Source organism: Tupaia chinensis, unplaced genomic scaffold, assembly GCF_000334495.1.
Source record: "Tupaia chinensis unplaced genomic scaffold, TupChi_1.0 Scaffold000570_1, whole genome shotgun sequence".
Classification (NCBI taxonomy): domain Eukaryota; kingdom Metazoa; phylum Chordata; class Mammalia; order Scandentia; family Tupaiidae; genus Tupaia; species Tupaia belangeri.
In genome coordinates this window covers 2,590,918-2,615,557 of record NW_006160084.1, presented here as the reverse complement: position 1 = coordinate 2,615,557, position 24,640 = coordinate 2,590,918, and positions in this window count along the sequence as shown.

Below are 24,640 nucleotides of genomic sequence, written 5' to 3'. Positions count from 1 at the left end.
TTCTCCTCTCGGGATCTTGGGCACGCACGCACACGCGCCCGGCGTGAGTTTTAAGCCACCGGGTCCGGTACACGAACCACGGTCGACTACGTGGGAGTCCAGAGACATAGCCATTACGCTAACTGCTGGTTCCCGAGGTTATTTTTTTTAAACATTCAATCGCTATACATCATTTGGCTTGTAAAGAGAATTTATCTAATATGAAATATTTCTCAGACCAGTCCAGTTGAGAATACTATACACGTCATCATTAACAGGTAATAAACCCTTTCTGTGTCCCACAAATGTCATGCCTCTCTATTTTTTCTCCTGCATTCCTTCTCTATACTCTTCCCTTCATAGCTTCCCTCTCCGTTCCACACTGTCTTCAGCGTCCATAACTATTTTCACTGCTGTTATGCCCTCCAAGATGTCAGAGTGCAAATAGTCAGTGTTTATTAAGTGGATACATACAATATCTTTCTTTCATAGCCTGACTTACTTCACTCAGCAATAGATCTTCCATATTTGACCACTTTCTATCAAATGCCAGGGTCTTGTTGTTTTCTATGGCTTGGTAGTATCCCATAGAGTATATGCGTCACACATTTTTAATCCGTTCATCTGTTTGTGGATATTTGGGTTGGTTCCTTGTCTTAGCAATCTTGAATAAGTGCTTTTCTGACTGAACATTCTCCTATGGTTTGGGTAGACACCCAGAAGTGGGGATTTCTGGATCAAATTGAAGTTCTATTTATAGAGTTTTGAGGAAACTCCATATTGTTTTTCACAGTGACTGGACCAATTTACATTCCCACCAACAGTGTAGGAGAGTTTCCTTTTCACCAACACTTATCTTTTTTTTTTTTTTTTCATTAATCTTTGCCATTCTGACGTGGGTTAGGTGGTATCTCATTGTGGTTTTAATCTGCATCTCCCTTATGATGAGGGATGTTGCGCATTTCCTCATATGTTTTTTGGCTGTTTGTATGTCTTCCTTAGCTCCTTTTCCCATCTTTTAAGTGGGTTAATAACTTTTTTATTTTTCCTAGTAAGCTGGTTGAGTTCCCTGTGTACTCTGGTTATCAGTTCCTTATCTGAGGCAGAGTTTACAAAAATATTCTTCCATTCTGAGGGTTGTCGATTAACACTAATTACTTTGTCCTTTGCTGTGCAGAAGCTTCTTAATCTGATATAATCCCACTTATCTATTTCTGAGATTGTTGTCTGTGCTTTGGAAGTCGTATTTAAGAAGTCTTTGACTACCCCAATGTCTCCCAGAGTTTCCTCAGTGTTTTCCAACAGTAGTTTTTGTAGTTTGAGATCTTAGGTTCAGATCTTTGATCCACTTTTTAGTTGATTTTAGTTAATGGTGAAAGATGGGGATTCAGTTTCATCTTTCTGCAGGTGGATACTCAATTTTTCCAGCACCATTTGCTGAAGAGGTTTTCCTTTTCCCACTGGATTAACTGGTATCCTTCATCAAAAATCAGTTGGCTGTGGGACCAGCAGGTGGCGTAGTGGTTAAGGGTGCTGAACTCCCACATGGCTGACCATGGTTCGAGCCCAGATCTGGCAGCTTACTTTCTCCCTTTCCCTCTCTCTTTTATTCTGTCTCTCTCTGGTCAAATAGGAAGAGAGGGAGGGAGGGAGGGAGGGAGGAAGGAAAGAAGGAAGGGGTAAAGGAAGAGAAGGAAGAGAAGGAAGGGAAGGAAGGAAGGAACGAAGGAAAGGAGGGGGGAGTTAGTTAGTTAGTTTAAAAAAAAAAACAATTGGCTGTAAGTTTTGGGGTTTATTTCTGGGGTCTCTATTCTATTCCATTTATCTACCTGTCTGGTTTATTTGTTTCTTTGTTGTTGTTGTTGTTGTTGTTTTCCAGTACCATAGTTTTTTGATTATCACAGCTTTATAGTATATTTTGGGGACAGGGAGTGAGATACCGCCCACTCCACTCTTCTTGCACAGGATTGCATTGACAGTACGAGGTCTTTTATGATTCTAGACAAATTCTATGATTGTCTTTTCTATATGTATGAAGAATGTCTCTGGTATTTTGATTGGAATTGTGTTAAATATGTAGATTATTTTGGGTAGAATTGCCATTTTGATTATATTAATTCTTCCTATCCAGGAATATGGAATGTCCTTCCACTTTTTTGTGTCATTTTCAGTATCTTTTTAAAGATTTTTCATAGCTTTCTTTGTAAAGGTCTTTGACTTCCTTAATTAGGTTTATCCCTAGGTATCTTATACATTTTGTGGCTATGGTGAAAGGGATTCCTTTCTTCAGATCTACCTTGTTTAACTTGTTTGTATATAGAAATGCTATAGATTTTTGGATGTTGATTTTGTATCCTGCCACTTTACTGTATTTATTTATTACTTTGAGAAGTTTATTTATGGAAAACTTTGGGTCTTCTAAGTATACCATCATGTCATCTGCAAATAAAGATACTTTCAACTCTTCTTTGCCTATTTGAATGCTTTATATTATTCTCTTTTGTGATTCCATTGGCTTAGACTTTCAGCACTATATTGAAAAGCAGTGGAGAAAGTGGGCAGCCTTGTCTAGTACCAGCTTTTAGTGCAAAAGCATTTAGTTTTTCCCCATTCAGTAGAATGTTAGCTATCGGTTTTTTCATATGTGGCTTTTACTGTGTTGAGAAAAGACCCCTCTATACCAGTCTTGCTGAGAGTTTTAATCATGAAGGGATGTTGTATTTTTTTCAAATGCTTTCTCTGTATCAATTGAAATGATCATATGGTTTTTTAATCTTTCTTTCTGTTAATATGGTGTATTATATTTACCATCTTGCATATGTTGAACCACCATTGCATCCCTGGAAAAAAGCCTACCTGGTTGTAATGAATGTTTTTTATATGTTGTTGAATATGATTTGCAACTATCTTGTTGAGAATTTTTGCCTCTGTTTTCATCAGAGGTATTGGTTTGTAGTTTTCCCTTTTTGTCATATCTTTATCTGTTTTGGGAATAAGGATGATGGAGGTGAAGCCTCCATCATCATTTATGAATAAAATGAATTTGGGAGGTTTCCTTCTTTTTGAATCTTTAGAAATAATTTTAGTAGAATGGGAGTTAACTCTTTCTTAAAAGTTTTGTAGAATTCAGAAGTGATGCCATCAGGATTTGGGCTTTTCTTTGTCAGGAGGTTATTTATTACTGATTCATTCTCATGGCTTGTTATGGGTCTATTCAGGTTTTCTGTGTCCTCCTGATTGAATCTTGGTAGATTATATGCATCCAGGAATTTGTCCATCTCCTTAATGGATTAATTTCTACCAGCCCTTAAGGCTTCTGTCAATAAGATTTAAAAGTTCAACTTACTGACAATTAATAAAGTTATCTGAGCAATTATGTACCACAACTGAACATTAATAATTGCATTTTGGAAATGGCAGTATTAGTGCTGTTAGCAGTAATTGTAGTTAATAGTAGTTTTTTGGTACTCAGTACATGTTCTTAGAAGCATATAAAATGATTTAAAAGAATAACAAAACCAAACCTCTATTTGAATTAATATGTACTTTTATTCTGTATGCTTTTTTGAGTTTTCCAGTATGTATGTTGTATATTAATTTTGTCAGAATGTACATGTGCTTGTCGGAGAGAGAGACAGAGCAAAAGAGGTGGGAGGTGAGAAAGCACACACACACACCTCCCCATGGGCATGGTAATGCTGTAATCCCTTCTCCTCTACATTTCCCTCTTTTCAGGACTTTGGGGACACATGTGCATGCACCCATCATAGTTTTCCAATCTGCCGGGTCTGGGACTTGAACCAAGTGGTCAGCCATGTGGCAGTTAAGGCATTTGGCTGGCTCCAAGTATTTATAATTCATTACACCTCAGGTAAACTGATATAACATTTATTTATATGATAACTAACTATAACTATAAGATAATTTATTTATATGATAAGGATTAGAGCAGCCTTCAAAAGGCTGAGGTACTTGTACACTTGTGGTTAGGAAGATGATACTGGAAGTTGAGTTTAAATCTGGATTCTGTCACTGAAAAGCTATATGTAATTTCCACCTTCAGAGATTTATTCTTTAAGCCTCTGTTTCCTAAATTATAACACAAAGGTAATATAAAAACAAAAGTATTGGACCGGAGCACTCTAGTGAGGACCAAATAAGAGAATATCTAGAATATATAGGATTTAGTAAGTACTTACAAAGATTTTTTTAATCAAAATCTTCTAAATGAAGTACCAGAGAGTAAACAGGGATTACTTTTGAAAGCAGAATAATCCCTAGGGTAAGATATCCCTGAATAATTTTGTATGACACATAGGGTCTCCAAAAGAAAACCCACAAAACACACACACACACACACACACACACACACAAATTCATAAAAATAAATACTTGTAATAAGACAAAATGTGGTTTATCAGATAATACTGTTGAGCAAAAAATATTTGTTCCAATAGCTGATAATAATGAATGGGTTTTAAAACACCAGAAAATTAAATATATTCTAAACTAAGAATGGTTCTGAAAGATAAGTAACTTGTTTTTAATTTATAAATATGATGTAATTAAATAATCCTACCAAATTTTATTATTTGGAAACCTAATTTTCTAAATTATCAGCATCAGAAGTAGGAAGTATTATCATGGATCATTTGCTGAATATAACAGCAACTACTTTAAACAGTTAGCTTTTTATATATAGATTGGACCTCACAGATAACTTCCCAATGTTTTCTTATTCAACTAGCTTGAAGGATTGTAGTCTTTCTATTACCACTCATTTTGAGACCTGTTTAGGGATTTTCTAAGGAAATTCTTTAAAACCATGTGACAACAGGGCAAGCATCTCGTTAAAATTAGTCTTACACATGGAAATTTCAAGCTGTGTACCATGAGTTGAGTGTCTTTGAGGAAACTACAATCCTCTCAACTTCTTTCATCAACTGTCCAGGATTCTCCTCTTCTTCCTGTCTTTTATATGCTAGCAATCCCTTGTCTCTTTTTTTAGTTTTGAGTTTTCTTTTTTGCCTTCCACAACTTCAGTTACTGCTTTCTATGAGTAACATCCAGAAAAATAAAGTATTTGGATAGTACATTGAATTTTTTTTTATATCAATTCATTTAAAACACAGGCATACTTATTAAAAACCTACTGTAACATTGTAGATATTCAGAAAGAAGAGACAGTCACTAGCCCCAAGGAATCCATGACTGTGCAGGCAACAAACCCTTAGAGTCACTGGTAATGATAAACCCAGGCGATCATGCAAGTGTTATCCAACAGGAGGGGTTTCTGAGCTATTCATGGGGCGAAAAAGGCTTCCACAAAAGGTTAAAACACCTAATCTCATTTAGTTTTATATTTCTTCACTCACAGTCGATTGTAAGATCCTTGAAGTCCAGAGAGATGACTCACTCATGCTTATTTTATCTTCTGTTCTGCCAAGAATGTAAGAAATATGTGTACTTGTTGAATGAAGAAAAAGACTCAGGCTTCACTAATGCTGGTGCTGAAACATCCTTAAGTGCACATGATTTTGTTGGTTTCTTCAAAGGGAAAATGGTGACTTTTTAATATAAGCCATTTGCATCTCACTATGAATTCATTAGATTCTTCTATTGGAATGGGCAGGTATGTGCCAAAAACAATTCATGGAATAGGAAGAAATCATGAAGACATTCAGAACCTGTGGATGTTTTTCAGCCTCAAGAAGAGAAGATAAAGCAGACTTTCTTTGCCCAAACAACTCCTCCTTTGCCTAAAGTAAGGCTTCAACTCACACAATGACCCTACCTATGTATCAGAACTGAGCACAGATAGACTACCAGCATATACAACAATCTGAGGTGAAATATTTCTTCTGAGACATACAAGTCTTTAACACAGTTAACCTCCAAAAGGAACCTTAAATGCTGAAGATTCAGAAATGAATTATGATGTAATAAATGCTTTAGAAATCAAGTTGTAAAAGACTAGAGATTTCCCTCTCATCAGAAAGATATGGATGGTTATGAAAATATCAAATAATTAAACTACATTTTCCTAATCACGATCACCTCTCAAATTCATAAAAAAAGTCCCTTTCTGTTTTTTAAAATATGAGATTATTTAGGAGTGATGATAAAATACTGATTAATTATTTTGTTTTAAAACAATTAGATTAAAATATTGTTCAAACTTATTCATTTTACCCAGTTGACATTTTAATGCATAAATATAATTACAGACTCTTTAAGAATGCTTAATTTTTGCTGTGATATATATGTTAGCAATTGTGTGTTTGAAAGAGAATCATAAAATGTAAAACTTTATGTTTAATCACCAGTGTCAAAAATTATTAGGTAATAACCACTAGAGAAGAGAATGTGGTAAAAGATACAAAGGCCCATATTTAAGACATAATTTTTCTAATAGTTTCTCTGATTTTAAGATGTCATGGCGTCATATGAAGGTTAACAGGTCAGATACCAAATGGACTTTTTAAAAAATGTTAAGTGATCAATTTGCACTCATAAAAGGGTTAAGATTACTGGAAGTTAAAATCCTCTTTGACCATTGTCTAGGTACATCACTGGCTAAAGAGACAATAAAATCTTCCTCTCCTGAGTGTTCAACTGGCTAAGCAAAAGTAGATCTAAGTAGTTACTTAAAGGAAGACTGCCCCCAAATTTGGGGCAGAATATAATTCCTTTAGACACTATAAGACTAGAGTTGTGACACTAGGAAATATTGTTTGAAGATTTGCTTCATTAATTGTGGTCTGGCCCTAGTTTTTCCTGTAACCCAAATCATAGCCTTCCTTTTCCCACTGCAAGACTAGCACAGTGCCAGGATACCATTGCTATGAGGTTGCACTGAGGGGAAAAAAATAGTCCTTTGGCAAAACTTGTTTTTTTTAATTGTCTTTTTTGCTGTTGAAACTTTGGCTAAGAGTGTTTTTAAAATCTATTGTGGTTAAAAATATAACATACTTTATTCAGCCCTTCTACACACTGACAAACAAAACTCTAGGATAGGAATAAGTGAGAAAAAAGGAATTCTTTGTTTCCTAACAGTAGAGGAGTAGATTTTCCTAATGACATATGACACTTATTTTTTCACCCAAAGGCAAGATCTGTGTTAGTAAAATTTTCAAGAGAAGTGATCATTGTAAAAACCTCTTAAAGTCAATGTTTTTTTTTTTAAGTTAAAATTGTTTTTCATCAAACTAAGGTTCTATAAGGCAAAGGAAACAATTAACACAGTGAATAACAATCAATGGAGTGGGAGAAAATATTTGAAAGTTGTACATCTGATAAGGGGTTAATATCTAAAATATACAAGGATCTCAAACAGCTCAATAGCCAAAAAATAAATAACTGATTAAGTAAAGGGGTAAAATACATACCTGAATAGACATTTCTCAAAAGACATACAAATGGTCAACAAGTATATAAAACATGATCAACATCGCTAATCATCAAGAAAATACAAATTAAAACCACAATGAGATATCACTGCCTACCTGTTAGAATGGCTGTTACCAACAGATAAAAGATACGTGTTGGTGAGGATATGGAAAAAAAGGAAACCCATGTACACAGTTCATAAGAACACAACTTATTATAGCTATTATGGAAACCCCATATGGAGACTCCTCACAATTTTAAAATAGAATTACCACATGATCCAGAAATCCCACTACTGAGCATAAATTCAAAGAATTTGAAATCAATATGGTGAGCTACCTGCACTCCTTCATTTAGTGCAGCATTATTCACAATAGTTAATATATGGAATCAACCTAAATATTCATCAGTAGATAAATGGATAAAGTAAACACGGCATGTATACATGATAGAATACTGTTCAGCCATTAAAGAAGGAAGGCAGGCCAGCAGTGGTTTGGAGGTTAAGGTGGTGGATCCCATAGAGCCAACTCTACAGTTCAAATCCCAGACTAGTGGCTTGAAAATCACCCCACGCACGTGTGTGTATACCCAAAATCCCTAGAGGAAAATGGAAGAGAAGTGTTTGTGACATGGCCATCGCCCCTAGGAGATGATTTCTCATTTTCTTTCTCTGTCTCTCTCTGGTGAATACACGCACCAATAGAAAAAAAAAGTAAGACAGAAATTCTGTCTTTTGCCACAACATAGATAAAGCTGGCAGGCATCATAAGTGAACTAACCCAGGAACCAAAGTACAAATACCACACGATCTTAATTAAGTAGAGTATAAAAAGTCAAACACAGAGATAGTTGCCAGTAGGTGATATAGTGGTTAAGGCACTGGACTCCCACATGGCCGACTGCAGTTCAAGACCCGGTGCTTTGAAAATCACATCAGGCATGTGTGCATGTATACTCAAGATCCTGAGAAGAGAATGGAGAAGAAGGTATTGCTATGTGGCCATTCCCCTGGTGAGTGGTTTCTCACTTTCCCTATCTGTCTGTCTGTCTGTCTCTCTCTATGTCTCTCGTGCTTGTGTGCATGCCCTGTGGCAAAAACCTTTACAACAAAAAAAGTCAAAAACATATATAACAGTTAATGATGGTCAATAGATGCTTGAGGGTAGAGAGGTTGAGAAGATGTTGGAAAAAAACCACAAAATTTTAGTTAGGCATGAGAAATAAGTTTAAGAAATCTATTGTACCTCTTGATGACTATAGTTGATAATATATTGTACACTTTTAAATTGCTAAGAGAGTAGATTTTAATGGTTCTTATTACAAAAAAAGTGTGAGTTAATTTAAGTGTTAAATAACATGATTAAGAAATTCTAATATATATATATGTATATATATATATATATATACACACACACACACACACATACACACACATATAGATATCTCAGAACATTACATTAATACCATAATTACATATAATCTTTTCTTGTCCATTAAAAAATAAACATTTTTTTGAGTATATAAGAACTTTTTTTTTTACAAGCAATACTGATTTTGTAAGAGATTAGGTTAAGCTACGTCGAGGAATCACAGTAGAAGTATAACAACTTTGTATATTGTGGCTACCTTTGATTATGGAACCAAGTATCTCATACTCATTTTTTGGTCATGTTATGATAAAAGCTATGTCTGGATAGTGTCAAAATATCCAGATACAAAGGGAAAAACCCACTTTATCAGGCTGCTTTGTTTCACAGCTACCAAACTCCTTGGCTTGGAGGATTCCAGATGATTGTCTGAAATGTTCATTTTGCATCTGGATGTTTGGTACTGTATAACCACAATGAAAGAAAAAGTGTTAAATTTTACAGCTGTTAGGGTAACACTCTTTTTTTTTTCTCCTTCTTATGCTTCACAGAAATAATCTTATTTTACAGGATAATTTTCATATCCAATGATAATTTGGTGCTGCGAGTCCAGAAAGTATGAATCCTGTTTTGAACTAGAGGGAGTGAGGGTTACCGTGCGGGGTAAGCAAGTGAATAATGAAAATCATAGTTTACTCTGAATGCTTAGATACAAGATAATGTAGTAAACCATGACAGATTTGATAGGCAAACTGAAAAAAAATTAAGAGTTTGGAGAAAATTATGTAAGTGAAAATAGTGGAGATTTATTTATGCTAGAGTTAGGGTACAAGAAAAGTAATTATAGTATGTTCCTTGGTGCTGAAAGGAAAAAAATGCTACGGATTTAACTAAATAAAATAAAATAAAAGATATACACATGCATGCACAGGGACTTCAGAAAATTTGTGGAAATTAAAGTAGAAGTTAATCTTTTTTTTCTTTTTTTTTTCTTTTTTTTTGAGAGCTTTTTGCTATAGGGCGCGTGCGCTCGCCAGACAGAGAGAGACAGAGAGACAGAAAGCGAGAAATCACCCCCCGGGGGGGTGGCCACGCCGCAATCCCTTCTCTTCCGTTCTCCTTTCGGGATCTTGGGCACACACACACACACGCCCAGCGTGAGTTTTAAGCCACCAGGTCCAGCACGCGAACCACAGTTGACTACATGGGAGTCCAGCGACATAGACATTATGCTAACTGCTGGTCCCTAGTAGAAGTTAATCTTGATGCAAAAAAAAAAAAAAAATTTTCAAGAGAAGTGATCATTGTAAAAACCTCTTAAAGTCAATGTTTTTTTTTTTAAGTTAAAATTGTTTTTCATCAAACTAAGGTTCTATAAGGCAAAGGAAACAATTAACACAGTGAATAACAATCAATGGAGTGGGAGAAAATATTTGAAAGTTGTACATCTGATAAGGGGTTAATATCTAAAATATACAAGGATCTCAAACAGCTCAATAGCCAAAAAATAAATAACTGATTAAGTAAAGGGGTAAAATACATACCTGAATAGACATTTCTCAAAAGACATACAAATGGTCAACAAGTATATAAAACATGATCAACATCGCTAATCATCAAGAAAATACAAATTAAAACCACAATGAGATATCACTGCCTACCTGTTAGAATGGCTGTTACCAACAGATAAAAGATACGTGTTGGTGAGGATATGGAAAAAAAGGAAACCCATGTACACAGTTCATAAGAACACAACTTATTATAGCTATTATGGAAACCCCATATGGAGACTCCTCACAATTTTAAAATAGAATTACCACATGATCCAGAAATCCCACTACTGAGCATAAATTCAAAGAATTTGAAATCAATATGGTGAGCTACCTGCACTCCTTCATTTAGTGCAGCATTATTCACAATAGTTAATATATGGAATCAACCTAAATATTCATCAGTAGATAAATGGATAAAGTAAACACGGCATGTATACATGATAGAATACTGTTCAGCCATTAAAGAAGGAAGGCAGGCCAGCAGTGGTTTGGAGGTTAAGGTGGTGGATCCCATAGAGCCAACTCTACAGTTCAAATCCCAGACTAGTGGCTTGAAAATCACCCCACGCACGTGTGTGTATACCCAAAATCCCTAGAGGAAAATGGAAGAGAAGTGTTTGTGACATGGCCATCGCCCCTAGGAGATGATTTCTCATTTTCTTTCTCTGTCTCTCTCTGGTGAATACACGCACCAATAGAAAAAAAAAGTAAGACAGAAATTCTGTCTTTTGCCACAACATAGATAAAGCTGGCAGGCATCATAAGTGAACTAACCCAGGAACCAAAGTACAAATACCACACGATCTTAATTAAGTAGAGTATAAAAAGTCAAACACAGAGATAGTTGCCAGTAGGTGATATAGTGGTTAAGGCACTGGACTCCCACATGGCCGACTGCAGTTCAAGACCCGGTGCTTTGAAAATCACATCAGGCATGTGTGCATGTATACTCAAGATCCTGAGAAGAGAATGGAGAAGAAGGTATTGCTATGTGGCCATTCCCCTGGTGAGTGGTTTCTCACTTTCCCTATCTGTCTGTCTGTCTGTCTCTCTCTATGTCTCTCGTGCTTGTGTGCATGCCCTGTGGCAAAAACCTTTACAACAAAAAAAGTCAAAAACATATATAACAGTTAATGATGGTCAATAGATGCTTGAGGGTAGAGAGGTTGAGAAGATGTTGGAAAAAAACCACAAAATTTTAGTTAGGCATGAGAAATAAGTTTAAGAAATCTATTGTACCTCTTGATGACTATAGTTGATAATATATTGTACACTTTTAAATTGCTAAGAGAGTAGATTTTAATGGTTCTTATTACAAAAAAAGTGTGAGTTAATTTAAGTGTTAAATAACATGATTAAGCCATTCTAATATATATATATGTATATATATATATATATATACACACACACACACACACATACACACACATATAGATATCTCAGAACATTACATTAATACCATAATTACATATAATCTTTTCTTGTCCATTAAAAAATAAACATTTTTTTGAGTATATAAGAACTTTTTTTTTTACAAGCAATACTGATTTTGTAAGAGATTAGGTTAAGCTACGTCGAGGAATCACAGTAGAAGTATAACAACTTTGTATATTGTGGCTACCTTTGATTATGGAACCAAGTATCTCATACTCATTTTTTGGTCATGTTATGATAAAAGCTATGTCTGGATAGTGTCAAAATATCCAGATACAAAGGGAAAAACCCACTTTATCAGGCTGCTTTGTTTCACAGCTACCAAACTCCTTGGCTTGGAGGATTCCAGATGATTGTCTGAAATGTTCATTTTGCATCTGGATGTTTGGTACTGTATAACCACAATGAAAGAAAAAGTGTTAAATTTTACAGCTGTTAGGGTAACACTCTTTTTTTTTTCTCCTTCTTATGCTTCACAGAAATAATCTTATTTTACAGGATAATTTTCATATCCAATGATAATTTGGTGCTGCGAGTCCAGAAAGTATGAATCCTGTTTTGAACTAGAGGGAGTGAGGGTTACCGTGCGGGGTAAGCAAGTGAATAATGAAAATCATAGTTTACTCTGAATGCTTAGATACAAGATAATGTAGTAAACCATGACAGATTTGATAGGCAAACTGAAAAAAAATTAAGAGTTTGGAGAAAATTATGTAAGTGAAAATAGTGGAGATTTATTTATGCTAGAGTTAGGGTACAAGAAAAGTAATTATAGTATGTTCCTTGGTGCTGAAAGGAAAAAAATGCTACGGATTTAACTAAATAAAATAAAATAAAAGATATACACATGCATGCACAGGGCATTCAGAAAATTTGTGGAAATTAAAGTAGAAGTTAATCTTTTTTTTCTTTTTTTTTTCTTTTTTTTTGAGAGCTTTTTGCTATAGGGCGCGTGCGCTCGCCAGACAGAGAGAGACAGAGAGACAGAAAGCGAGAAATCACCCCCCGGGGGGGTGGCCACGCCGCAATCCCTTCTCTTCCGTTCTCCTTTCGGGATCTTGGGCACACACACACACACGCCCAGCGTGAGTTTTAAGCCACCAGGTCCAGCACGCGAACCACAGTTGACTACATGGGAGTCCAGCGACATAGACATTATGCTAACTGCTGGTCCCTAGTAGAAGTTAATCTTGATGCAAAAAAAAAAAAAAAATTGAAATCCATGCATATTTTTTTCATAATATGTATTTTCTATCAATTTTTTTAAAAGATTGTGTGTGTGTGTGTGTGTGTGTGTGTGTGTGTGTTCCATTGGGATGTATCTAAACTATTGTATCTTTAAAAATGTTAATGATTTTATATTAAAACTAGTGTTTTTCTTAAAAGTCAAGAAAATCTCCTTTCTGAAAGTTTATATATTTCTGTGGCAGCTTCAGAAAGTTGTCATTTAATGCGAAAGTTTGGCACAATCTTTTCAGAGTTTTGCTTTGTGATTACATTAACTTGAGTCATGTTGAATAATTTTTGTCTGTCTTTCTTTCCCCAGCTGTAAAGTGGAGACAAATACTTTACCCTCCCCTGCCTAAAGTTCTCTTTCTTTTCCAATCTGACAGTTTCAAATATATCAAAAGCTAAGGAATGTTTTGAGTTGCAGAAAATTGAAACCATGAAACTTTCAATATAAAATATTTTACACACACACACGCACACACACACACACAAATCATCTTGTTTAGGATGAAATGATCTGTTTTAAGTCAGATAGCTTCTAGTATAATATTTTATTCATGTTGTAGTAGAATATCTCCCTATTTTTAAAAATTTAACAACAAACTTATCTTTTCTAATTAATGTGAATTCATGAAGGATTCCTGTGACTTGGAGTATAACCATTTAAAGAACATTATAAAGGAACACTCTAAAAAAAGACATGGAAATATTAAGCATGTTTAAATTTCCAACAGAGAAAAAAAATGTTAAATATATGAAAATAAAATTCTACTGACATAAATAGCTTTTTATGTAAAAGATGGCTCATCCTTAGGAAAATATATTATTTATTCTTCTTGATGTACTCTCTTCTCTCTTGTTCCCCAAATTTTATTGAGGTATGATTGACAGAAAAATGCTGTGTATATTTGAAATATACAACATAATGCTTTGCTGTATGTGTGCACTGTGAAATGATTACCACAGTCAAGTTAACTAGTATATCCATCACCTCACCCAGTTCCTCTTTTGTGTTTGCTGGAAAGATAAGAACACTCAAAATCTATTCTTCCAGCAAATTTCTAGTATACAGTCGTCATTAATACCTATAGTCACCATCCTGTGCATTAGATCTCCAGAACTTAATTATCTTGTAACTAAATTTTGTACCTTTTCACCAGCAATTCCTGTTGCCTCCATTCCCCAGCCCCTGATAACAATAATTTTATTCTCTGTTTCTGAGTTCAAGTTACTTTTTTTTTTAAATATTCTACATATAAATTATATCAAGTAACATTTGTCTTTCTGTGTCTGGCTTATTTCACTTAGCATACTGTCCGGCAGTTTCATTAATATTTTCCCAAATGTCAAGATTTTGTTGTGTGTTTTTTCTTTGAGGTTAAATAATATTCTTGTGTGTGTGTGTGCATGTGTACAACATTTTCTTTACCTATTCCTCTGTTGATGGATACCCAAATTGTTTCCCTAACTTAGCCACTATGAATAATGCTCAGTGAGCATGGTGTACAGGTACCTCTTCAAGATAGTAATTTCAGGGGCCGGTAGGTAGCATGTTGGTTAAGAGCATTAGACTCCTACATGGCCGACCGCGTTTTGAGTCCCAGACCTGATGGCTTGCTTTCTCGCTTTCTCTCTCTCTCTCTCTCTCTCTCTCTCTCTCCTCTCTTTATTTCTCTCTGGTCAAATTTTTAAAATATATAAGTAAAGTTTTTTTAAAAAAAGTTAGTAATTTTACTTCCTTTGAATATATACCCAAACATGAAATTGCTAGATTATATGGTTGTTCTATGTTTTAATTTTACAGAATCCCCCCATGAAAGAAATGCTATTATTACTATTGTTATCTTTGTTAAGATAGGGAATTTAGGTATGGGAAGACTCAGCTAAGTTTCCCAAAGTGGTGGGTGATGAGTAGTAAATAAAGTGGTAGAACTTAAATGCAGAGAGAGCTGCCATTTTAATTAAGCCAAAAGATGTTCAGTCTAAACCTCTGTAATTATCACCATCATATTCTAGCACTTTTTATATTCTAGTAGCTTTCTTGCTTGAGATGATAATGTGATGGGCACACAAGTTATTAATGAATCAAATTTCCTTTATGCGCACAATGTGCCTGGCAAGAGCTTCAAGCCGCTGGGCCTGGGACTTGAACCACTTTCGGCCATGTGGGAGTCCAATAATGTAACCATCACAACATCTGCTGGCCTCAAGATTCTATTTCTTAGCAGAGAGGGGGAAAAATGTAGAGCAGAAGTTAAGTGGGAAGGGATGGCAAGAGGTGAGAACAGACAAAAGTATTAAAAGGAGCAGCTTTGAGACAGGGAAGAAACCAAAGAAGTGGAGGAAGGGGAATTTAGGAAGCCTTTTCTGTACATAATTGGTTATATCTTTTTAAGTGGTGTTTCAAAAAAAATTTTTTTTAATTATAGCTATTTTAACTTGCATTGCAATGTATGGTCTCCAGTATGGCCCTAAACTGGACCGTAAGAAATGTTGTGTTTTATTTGGGTTCCGTTGAGATCATGGCAACACAGAATCTAAGAGTTAGAAGGAATCTTAAAGATATGCATTCAATATCTCTCCCAGAGCACAGATTTACTTTTTCCATCTCAAACTATAATCCTTCACCACAATTCGAATAGACTTTATCGTAAAATGTTCATTCCCCACTGAGATAGACCATTGTATTTCTGAACAAATATAAATGCTTTATTATATTGAATCATAGTCTACCTTCCTTACTTCCACTAATGTGCTGTAGATCTTGCTCATTATAAAAGTAGTGTATTGTGGGGCCAGAAGGTGGCCTAGACACAACAGTTTGAAAATCATGCCAAGCAGGTGTGTGTGTGTGTGCCCAAAATCGCAGTGTGGCTGTCCCCCTGGGGAGTGATTTCTAATTTCCCCTGTCCCTCTGTCTCTGTCTCTCTTTCTCCCCAAGTGAGCACATGTGTCCTATGGCAGAATCCTTTAAAAAACAAAACAAGTACCTTAAGATAAACAATTTCCCATATAACCCATTCTATTCATCATTAAGTACTTATTGCATCCATTCCTCGAATATTTGAAGAAACTCATTATCTTTTCTGCAAATTTAATTTTCTTTTATCTAATGATGAAGTTGTATTTGGACCTTGTACCTTAGTCTTATTCATAGTTACCTTTGGATTATATTCGCTTCCAAACACATTATTCCTGATTTCTCTGATCTATGTTTAAAATCTTTCCAATTTTCTATTGTCCCATGTATCTCTAAACATACGAAAGTAAGAAACAGATGAGATGCTAAAATAGAATAATTTAAAGAAAATTTACAAAGAGAATTTTCCTAAAGGTGTGTATGCAGAAGAACCCAAAACCAGAGCTAGTATTCTCTGGACTAGTACCACCCTGGACCTGAAGAAACAGGTATAAAAGTGATTACCAGATCGTGGAAAGAGAAAACTATATTGAATCAACCACTTTGAAAGACACAATAATCTTCTGATAAGATATACTGCCAGCTCAAGACAACTCAAAGGGAAGAAAGTAGACAGTAAATACATGACCTCATTCATCTCACATTCACTACCCTCCATTGACAAAACCCAACCTGAGGCCAAAAGGTCAGCCTCCCAGAGTGGATGAAATGTGAAGTGAAGATCTGGATAAAGAAATGGAAGATATCTGGGACCAGCAGTTAGTGTAATGGCTATGTCACTGGACTCCCACATAGTCGACTGCGGTTCAAGTCCTGGACCCGATGGCTTAAACTTACACCGGGCATGTGTGCGTGTGTGCCCAAGATCCCGAGAAGAGAATGGAGGAGAAGGGATTGCGGCATGGCCATCCCCCCTGGGTCGGGGGTGGGGGATCTCTCTTTCTGTCTCTCTGTCTCTCTCTGTCTGTCTGATGAGCCCATGCGCCCTATAGCAAAAATCTCTCCAAAAAAAAAAGAAAGAAAGGGAAGATATCTGACACATTACATTGCTTAATATCGTTAGAAACATCTTCCAAGATAAAAAATGACCAGAATCTTTCAACTAGTTGAGTTGCTCAAAGAAATTTATATTGTATACTTTCTGCTAAGTAACATATTTTCCCCACTTATTAGAATCCAGTCATATACAAAGACTCTCCAAAAGTAATCATAATATCTATATATATCTATATCTATATCTATAGATATATATCACAATATCATGATATATATATAATATCTATATATATCATAATATCATTTAATATATATATAGAGAGAGAGAGAGAGAAAGAGAGAGAATATTTCTAAAAAAAAAAGAAAGAAATGGAAGATATCTGACACATTACATTGCTTAATATCGTTAGAAACATCTTCCAAGATAAAAAATGACCAGAATCTTTCAACTAGTTGAGTTGCTCAAAGAAATTTATATTGTATACTTTCTGCTAAGTAACATATTTTCCCCACTTATTAGAATCCAGTCATATACAAAGACTCTCCAAAAGTAATCATAATATCTATATATATCTATATCTATATCTATAGATATATATCACAATATCATGATATATATATAATATCTATATATATCATAATATCATTTAATATATATATAGAGAGAGAGAGAGAGAAAGAGAGAGAATATTTCTGACATTTCAAATACTTAGATCTCTCAGTTTTCCCATAATGAAATGTAACCTTATGGCTAAAAGTGGCGTTTTAGAGTCTGAACATAGTGGGCTATTATGGTCATTGACACTGTCTATTATAGCAAACAATACTAAAAAAAAAAAATTAACTCCTAATAAAGGCAGGTTGCTTTGTTCTTTGTACAAATGGAAGGGGGGAAAATGTTGGGTTTTAATGGAAGAACAGAGGAATGAGCTGGGGAATTGACAGTAGAAATTGGCTACATGCCATCACTCTTTTATTTTCCCTTTAGGAAGCTTTTGCCAATGTGCAATACAATAGACCTCTTTGCATACCTGATGCTATCCTGGATAACAGCCCAAGCCTTAAGAAATCCAGGGTATACACATGAGGAACTGGAAATATTTGCATATATTTAAAAATATCTCTGATTAGAAGTGGTTTTAATACAACTGGGACCATTATTTATGAGTTCACTCATTTCTAGGAAAAAAGTACCCTTCTCTTGCCTATCCACTTGCCTTTGGAAGAGTATAAATGCAATGAAATACTCCAGTGAACCTCGTATGTCTATTGCAGTACCTAAAAAAGTAAAAGAAACATTCCATCAAAATGCTCAACATGCTTTGCATATATCATCCAATTTGCTCTTGCAGAATTTCTGAGAGATAGCTAGAAGAGTTGTCACCCTTCCTATGGCACTCCAATGCCATTGTTGCCTTATAAATTACAAGCAATTCTGGGCCTAAAATAAATGCTTCAAGTTTACATACAATCTGGTCAAGTGCAATGCTCTGTAGCTCACGAAGTTCCCTCAGAACAAGTACATGCCAGTTCCCCTGAAGCTTCTCTCCTGGGATTCATTTCAAACTTATAGAAATCATTTATTTTAACAAAGTTGAAAGATCTCAGAACTAGTAGGTTTTAATGCTAAGAAAGAAATTTGGCAGCTATTTCCACGATTGGCTTGGGAGTGGTATTCTAAGTCACCCTTCATAAGACCTTCCTGTGCTTCTGTTCAGATTCAAGTCACAATAAGAAACAGAAAAAATGTCACCAAGCATGAAAAGAAAGTCAAATAGGTTGATGTCGAAAAATGAACTCCACCAGAATGTACAGCAAATAGGGGATACCAGTTGCCAAGTTTTATTCAAACCCGAAAAATAAGTCATTTTTATGTTAAGTATTGTCGAAAAGGAATGGGAGACTGATGTGGCTGTGTCAGTGTGAAATCATGGTTGATAGACACCTACAAATAGGAGCATAAACTTCAGTTAGCTGCTGTCGGCAGAGGAGCCCAACAATGCCTCCAAGGACCTTAAAGGTTAACAATAAAATCTCAAATTGAATCCTCATTTTCAATGCGAGCCAATCTGTTATAAAACAATGAATTGGCATGAACATACCAAGGCCAATGAGTACAGTTAAGTGAGAGCCTGTCAGCACAGCCATACTTTATCACCCATGCAGAGAGTAACTCTCCATGACATTAAGGATGCTATATTTGATGGAATGTCACAGTTAGTTGACACTGGCCTTATCCTGGATCGTAGATTCTCTGTCACATCCTGCCACTTTAGAGCAGGACCTAATGATTACAGTGTTTTACCTTACAAGCCATGGTGGGGAAACCAAAGCTGAGTGTAGTTGTGTAAATTGCTGCACAGTGTCAGAGTTGCCAATTCAAAGTGATTGATCGTGGGAGTGAACAGCCATATGGAAGAAGAGACAGTGAGAAATATTGTGCCCTGATCCTGAGTAGAAAAGCTGATAATCTGAGCTTATTCCATAACCTAGTGGCTATGGGAACAAATACCACCTGACCTATCATGACTAGAATACTGACTCTAGCAGCTTGGGAAACACATTGAGCACATGTGAGTGTTTGCTTGAATCCCAAAAGAATGGAGAAATAGCGAAGACATTGTGGTGTGATCATGTCCTGTAAGAGGTGCTTTCTCCCTCCCCACCTCTCTGCTGAGCACATGTACCCTCTGGTAATTAAAAAAAGAAAGAAGAAAGAAAAGCTGATAATCTAATCAAACCAAAGGAAAATGATTAGTAACAGTTTAAAATAATTTTGAGACTGCTGGTCACTCCATTCTTTGTTGACTCGAATATAACAGAAAAATTCAACACCTCAGCGATCACAGGGCGGATAGTGCCTTTAAGTACACTCGTTTGGTCAGGTTATTTTAAAAGTATATAATAATTTCATCAATATTTATTGTCTCTTTTGTGCTAGGTGTTGGAAACCTGAAGATGAATAAGCTCAAACAGGCACAGTTCATGGGATTTGTTCTTAATACAGCCTTATTTCTGTGTCCTGCTGCCCCCTTAAATTTAACCAGTGGGCAAAAGCTTTTTCTAGATGAAAGTCTAGATAGTTTCTTTCTTTTTTTTTTTCATATATTTTTAAGGTCTCGGTAAATTGTGATCTACCTGCCTCAGCCTCCCAAGAAGCTGGGACTACAGGCGCACAGCACCGGGCCAGGTTTTAGGGTGGGCCAGGAACCAAATCTCAGCCTCCCATGAGACCTCAGCCAGCAAGTAGCAAAATCTGCTAGTGCAGATTACCTCAGCACTTTCCCCATCAGTATTAGGCCCTGCACACAGTCATAGTCTGGTCATTTAAGTGTCCATCCCAGGTTATAGTCACATCAGAGCTGATTAAAGTGGAGCTGCTGCCTCCACAGTCTGATCTTGCTGCATAAAGGAAAGCTGCAGAGGAGTTAGGATTGTGATCCACTGTTTTCTTCTCATCTTAAACTTCCACCCCTCCTACCCTCAGACTCAGCTTGTGGACCTCAGATTCAGATGGAAGCAGAGCTGGAACAGGATACAGGAGAGGAAATGGATGCAGGAATGTTCTCACGTGGAGGGTGTTGTAAAGACCCTACTTGGGTGCTCACTGCGCTTGGCAGATGTTGAAAGCTGACACTTTCTCTTAATGCATATTTGTGTGGGTGTTTATGGAACCCCGATCAGTAGGCATCTGTTTCCCCTGAAGGTCACTTGACCTGGATAAATGGACTTCAGTTCCAGTTGTGCACTTTTGGTACTTTCCCTAGGCCCTTAGCTTTCAAAGTCTGCCCAGCTTCCCTCTGCTGGAACACCTTTGTCCTCCTGGGGGCCCCACAGCAGCATCCTCATGCACACAGCCCAAATCAGGTCTAAAGGAAACTTTTTTTTTTTTTTAACTTTGAAGACATCTAGAAATGTAGTTATTTCTCTATTCCAGTGCCATAGGCTCCTTTTCCCAGACTTTTTTTTTTTTTTTCATTTTTCAGGTGTGTCTCAAATGTTAGTGTGTTGGGGTGTCCAAATGCAAGTCTAAGCATTTGGGGATTTGCAGGACTGACGTAACCACTCATTATTCTAATCCAGTGGTTCTCAGCCAAGGTTAATTTTGCCTTCAAAGTCAGGGGTCTCCAATCCCCCTGGCTGTGAACCAGTGTGGTTGTCACCCCCTCCCCTGCCCACACAGTGAGGGGCAGGGCAGCAAGTGAGAGAGTGAGGCTTCATTTGTGTTTGCAGCTGCTCCCCATTGCTTGCATTACTGCCTGGGCCCCACCATCTGTCAGATCAGCAGTGCAATTGGATTCTTGTGGGCTTACACACCTATTGTTGCATGATTGTTTCATGGTATGCTGCAAAGTGGTAATGGTGGACATGTGGATGAGGATGTGATGCTTTGTGTAATCCTGGGACCAACCCCTATCCAAGTCCATGGAGGGTTTATCTTACACGAGGCTGGTCCCTGGTATCAGGAAGGTTGAGGACCACTGTTCTAAGGGACATTTGGCAATGCCTGGGGACATTTTTGACTGAAACAACTGGGAAGGCGCTGCTAGGTTCTAGTGGGTAGAGGCCAGGGAGTCACAGTGCACAGAACTTACCACAGCACGATTATTCAGCCCAAAATGTCAATAGTTCTGAGAATGAGAAGCCCTGCCTTAGAAAAAAGGCTGTTTTAAGTTTTCCTTAAAAAGAAAATATAAAATTTGTGACTTTTCCTCAACTTACATAATCAACTCAGTAGCCATTTTATACTAAGTGCTTACTACATGGCAGGTACTGTTCCCAGTCTGGGGATACAGGAGTTGTTGTGGACTTTACTCAGCAGAGGCTGCCACATTAGAAACGGAACACAGAAGTTAGCAAGGTAATTTAACATGGGAAGAGTTCTCTGAAGACAGTAAATCACAGAATGTGACAAAGAGGTTGGGAAGCGATGTCATCCCTTGGTGTCGGAGTAATCAAGGAAGGCTTGTGGGGGTAACTGGACCAACACCCAGAGCAGACTAGGGGAAACGGGCATTCCAGGAAGTAAGCAGCACATGCGAAGTCTATGAGGCAGAGCAGGCTCTTAACGCTCCAGAGGAAGTGAGAGGGGGAGTGAGTGGGAGGGGCACAATGCCAAAGGAAGGCAGGGAAGCATGAAGAGACCCAGACCAAGTAGGTCCAACTGGAATGGCATCCTGGACTTCTGGCCAAGAAAACTTTGTGGGGACATTTGTCCTGGGTGGTGGAGATGGTCTGTGAATCCTTGGTAGTACATGAACTTGTGTGATATGTCTATGTGTGTACTTTTTATCTGATCCTCAAAAATGATCCCAAATGTGGGGCAACACTAACAGTCAGAAATCCACTATGTGCACAGAGTAGAAATCCGTGTCCAGCTGAGGGCTTGTGCTGCCCCTCTCAAAGTACACCTTAAGTCCATATGGAAGTAGAGCCTTGTGTTAGAGCCTTTCTAAGAGTTGGATGATTTCCATGCCCTGGAAGCAGCAGTTAGCTTGACATCAAATCTACTGCCTTCTTGTGATTCTTCTTTAAAGAAATGTCAGAATGCAATTTACCAACAAATTAAGGACCATATTTTTGCTCCCAGAAAATTACCTAGGCTGTAAATCAAATGTCCTTTGTCCCTGAGAAATAGGAGAGGGGTTGGGGCTCTACCTGGAGGGCCTAGAGGCCTCCTGAGAGAAAAGAGAAATTCTCCCTTTGCTCTGGTTAAACAGTTACCGACTCTCAGACCAGAACTTCTCCAAAGAATCTGTCATGGGGCTGGTGGGTGGCATAGTAGTTAAGGCGCTGGACTCCCATGTGGTTGACTGTGGTTCAAGTTCTGGACCTGGCAGCTTGAAACTCACACTGGATGTGTGCACGTGTAGGTGTGCTGAAAGCCCCAAGAGGAGAAGAGATTGTGGTGTGGCCATCCTCCCTGGGGGGTGATTTCTTGCTTTCTATCACTCTTTTTCTCTCTCAGTCTCTCTGGAGAGCACATGTGCTTATAGAAAAAAATCTCTTAAAGAAAAAAAAAAAAAACAACTCTGCCGTTTGTTATACCCACCATACAGCCCCTTCCTGCTAAGCAGTGAAGGATCAGGGGTAGCTTAAAGAGTAGTACCTAATTGTAAAGGAAATAAATTAAATTAAAGAGAATAAATACCAGTAGCCCAAAGCCTGGGGAGCTAGGAGGCATTCCATAGAAAACCAAGGGAGGAGAGTGGCCAGAGTGAAAGGAAAGGGACAATGCCTAAAGAAATGACAATATCCAGGGAACAGAGCCAGTTTAGTTATGGCAGCTAAGTAATTTCAAACTACAAAAGGAATTTTAGGCTTCAAAACTCCAGCTCCCAAATAGTGTTATAATTAGTATTATTTTCAGATTAAAGAAAACACCACTTTTGTGTAACAAATTACCTCCATTTTAAAAGCAAAAATAATATATTTCACTTCATAAAAAAAAAATGCCCAAACGGAAGCATTCTTACATTAATTATTTCACTCTATTCAAAAAGCATATCCCTGCTTGCTTTTTATTATGCCTTCCAGCTTCTACTTTGAAAAACATGTTCAGAAGCTGGAAGGTATTTTTTAAAAATGAAAGGAAAAAAGAAAAATAAATAATCTTTGAAGCAATTAGAGCCAAAATACAGAATGCATAAATATACATGTACATATTTCTTTATTTGCCCCCTAGATTTAACTTCCCATTTTCTTCCACCTCCCTTTTTGGCTCCAGAACATGAAACATCTTTCTTTCCTTGAGCTTCAACAGCAGGCAAATGTTTGCCCCAGAATTGAATCAGATTCTGTTCTGTGGATTGATTGGCAAGAGTTTTCACGAAGGGGGTGGGGTCCCCAGAGGGCAAATACATAATTTTCATAATGCATTTCCTTTTTTTCCCCAGCCTAGGAACTTAAATCTATTTCTGAACCCTTTCGTTCTAGGGTAATAATTAGCAGCACGTTGCAAAAGACAAAACACCGTCGTCATGGCTTCTCAGGGTCTGTAGTTGCTCTTGTAAAATTACCAAGAATATAATTTTACTGTGGGAACAAAGAACATATGTAAAGTAAATATTGTTACAGATTTTAGAGTTTCGAGAAGAAATTTTAAAATTTGAATACGATATACACCACGGAAAACAGAGTTTAAAATGGATTCTTTCAGCATTTCTCTACTCAGTTTACTGTGGCTGAGGTGAATGCCGTCTCTTCATGTGAGGAGAGCTATATCCAGGCCTTTCTAAACACAGGGAAGCAAAACATTTGAATTTGATTTTTTTTTTTTTAATTTTCTTTCCAGAGAGAGATTTTTTGCTGTCAGGCGCGTATACTTGCCGAAGAGACAGAGACAGAAAGTGAAAAATCACACCCTGGGGAGATGGCCATGCCACAATCCCTTCTTTTCCATTCTTCTCTTGGGATATTGGGCATCCACGCACACGCACCCGGTGTGAGTTTTAAGTCACTAGGGTCCAGAACATGAACCATGGTAGACTCCATGGGAGTTCAGCGATGTAACTGCTCCACCATCTGCTGGTCCCCAAACATTTGAATTTAAAACATCGAAAGGGCTGGCCCTGTAACTCAGTGATTAAACATTGCTTCTCAGTGTTTAAGCCCTGTGCATTGGGAGCTGGCTTCACATAGCCAACCACAGAATGCATCCCAACTCGGCAGCTTGTAAAATACTCCAGGTGCATGTGTGTACATGCACAAAATCATGATGGGAAGGAAAAATGGAGGAGAAAGGACTGTGGCCCCATGGGTGGGGGGGG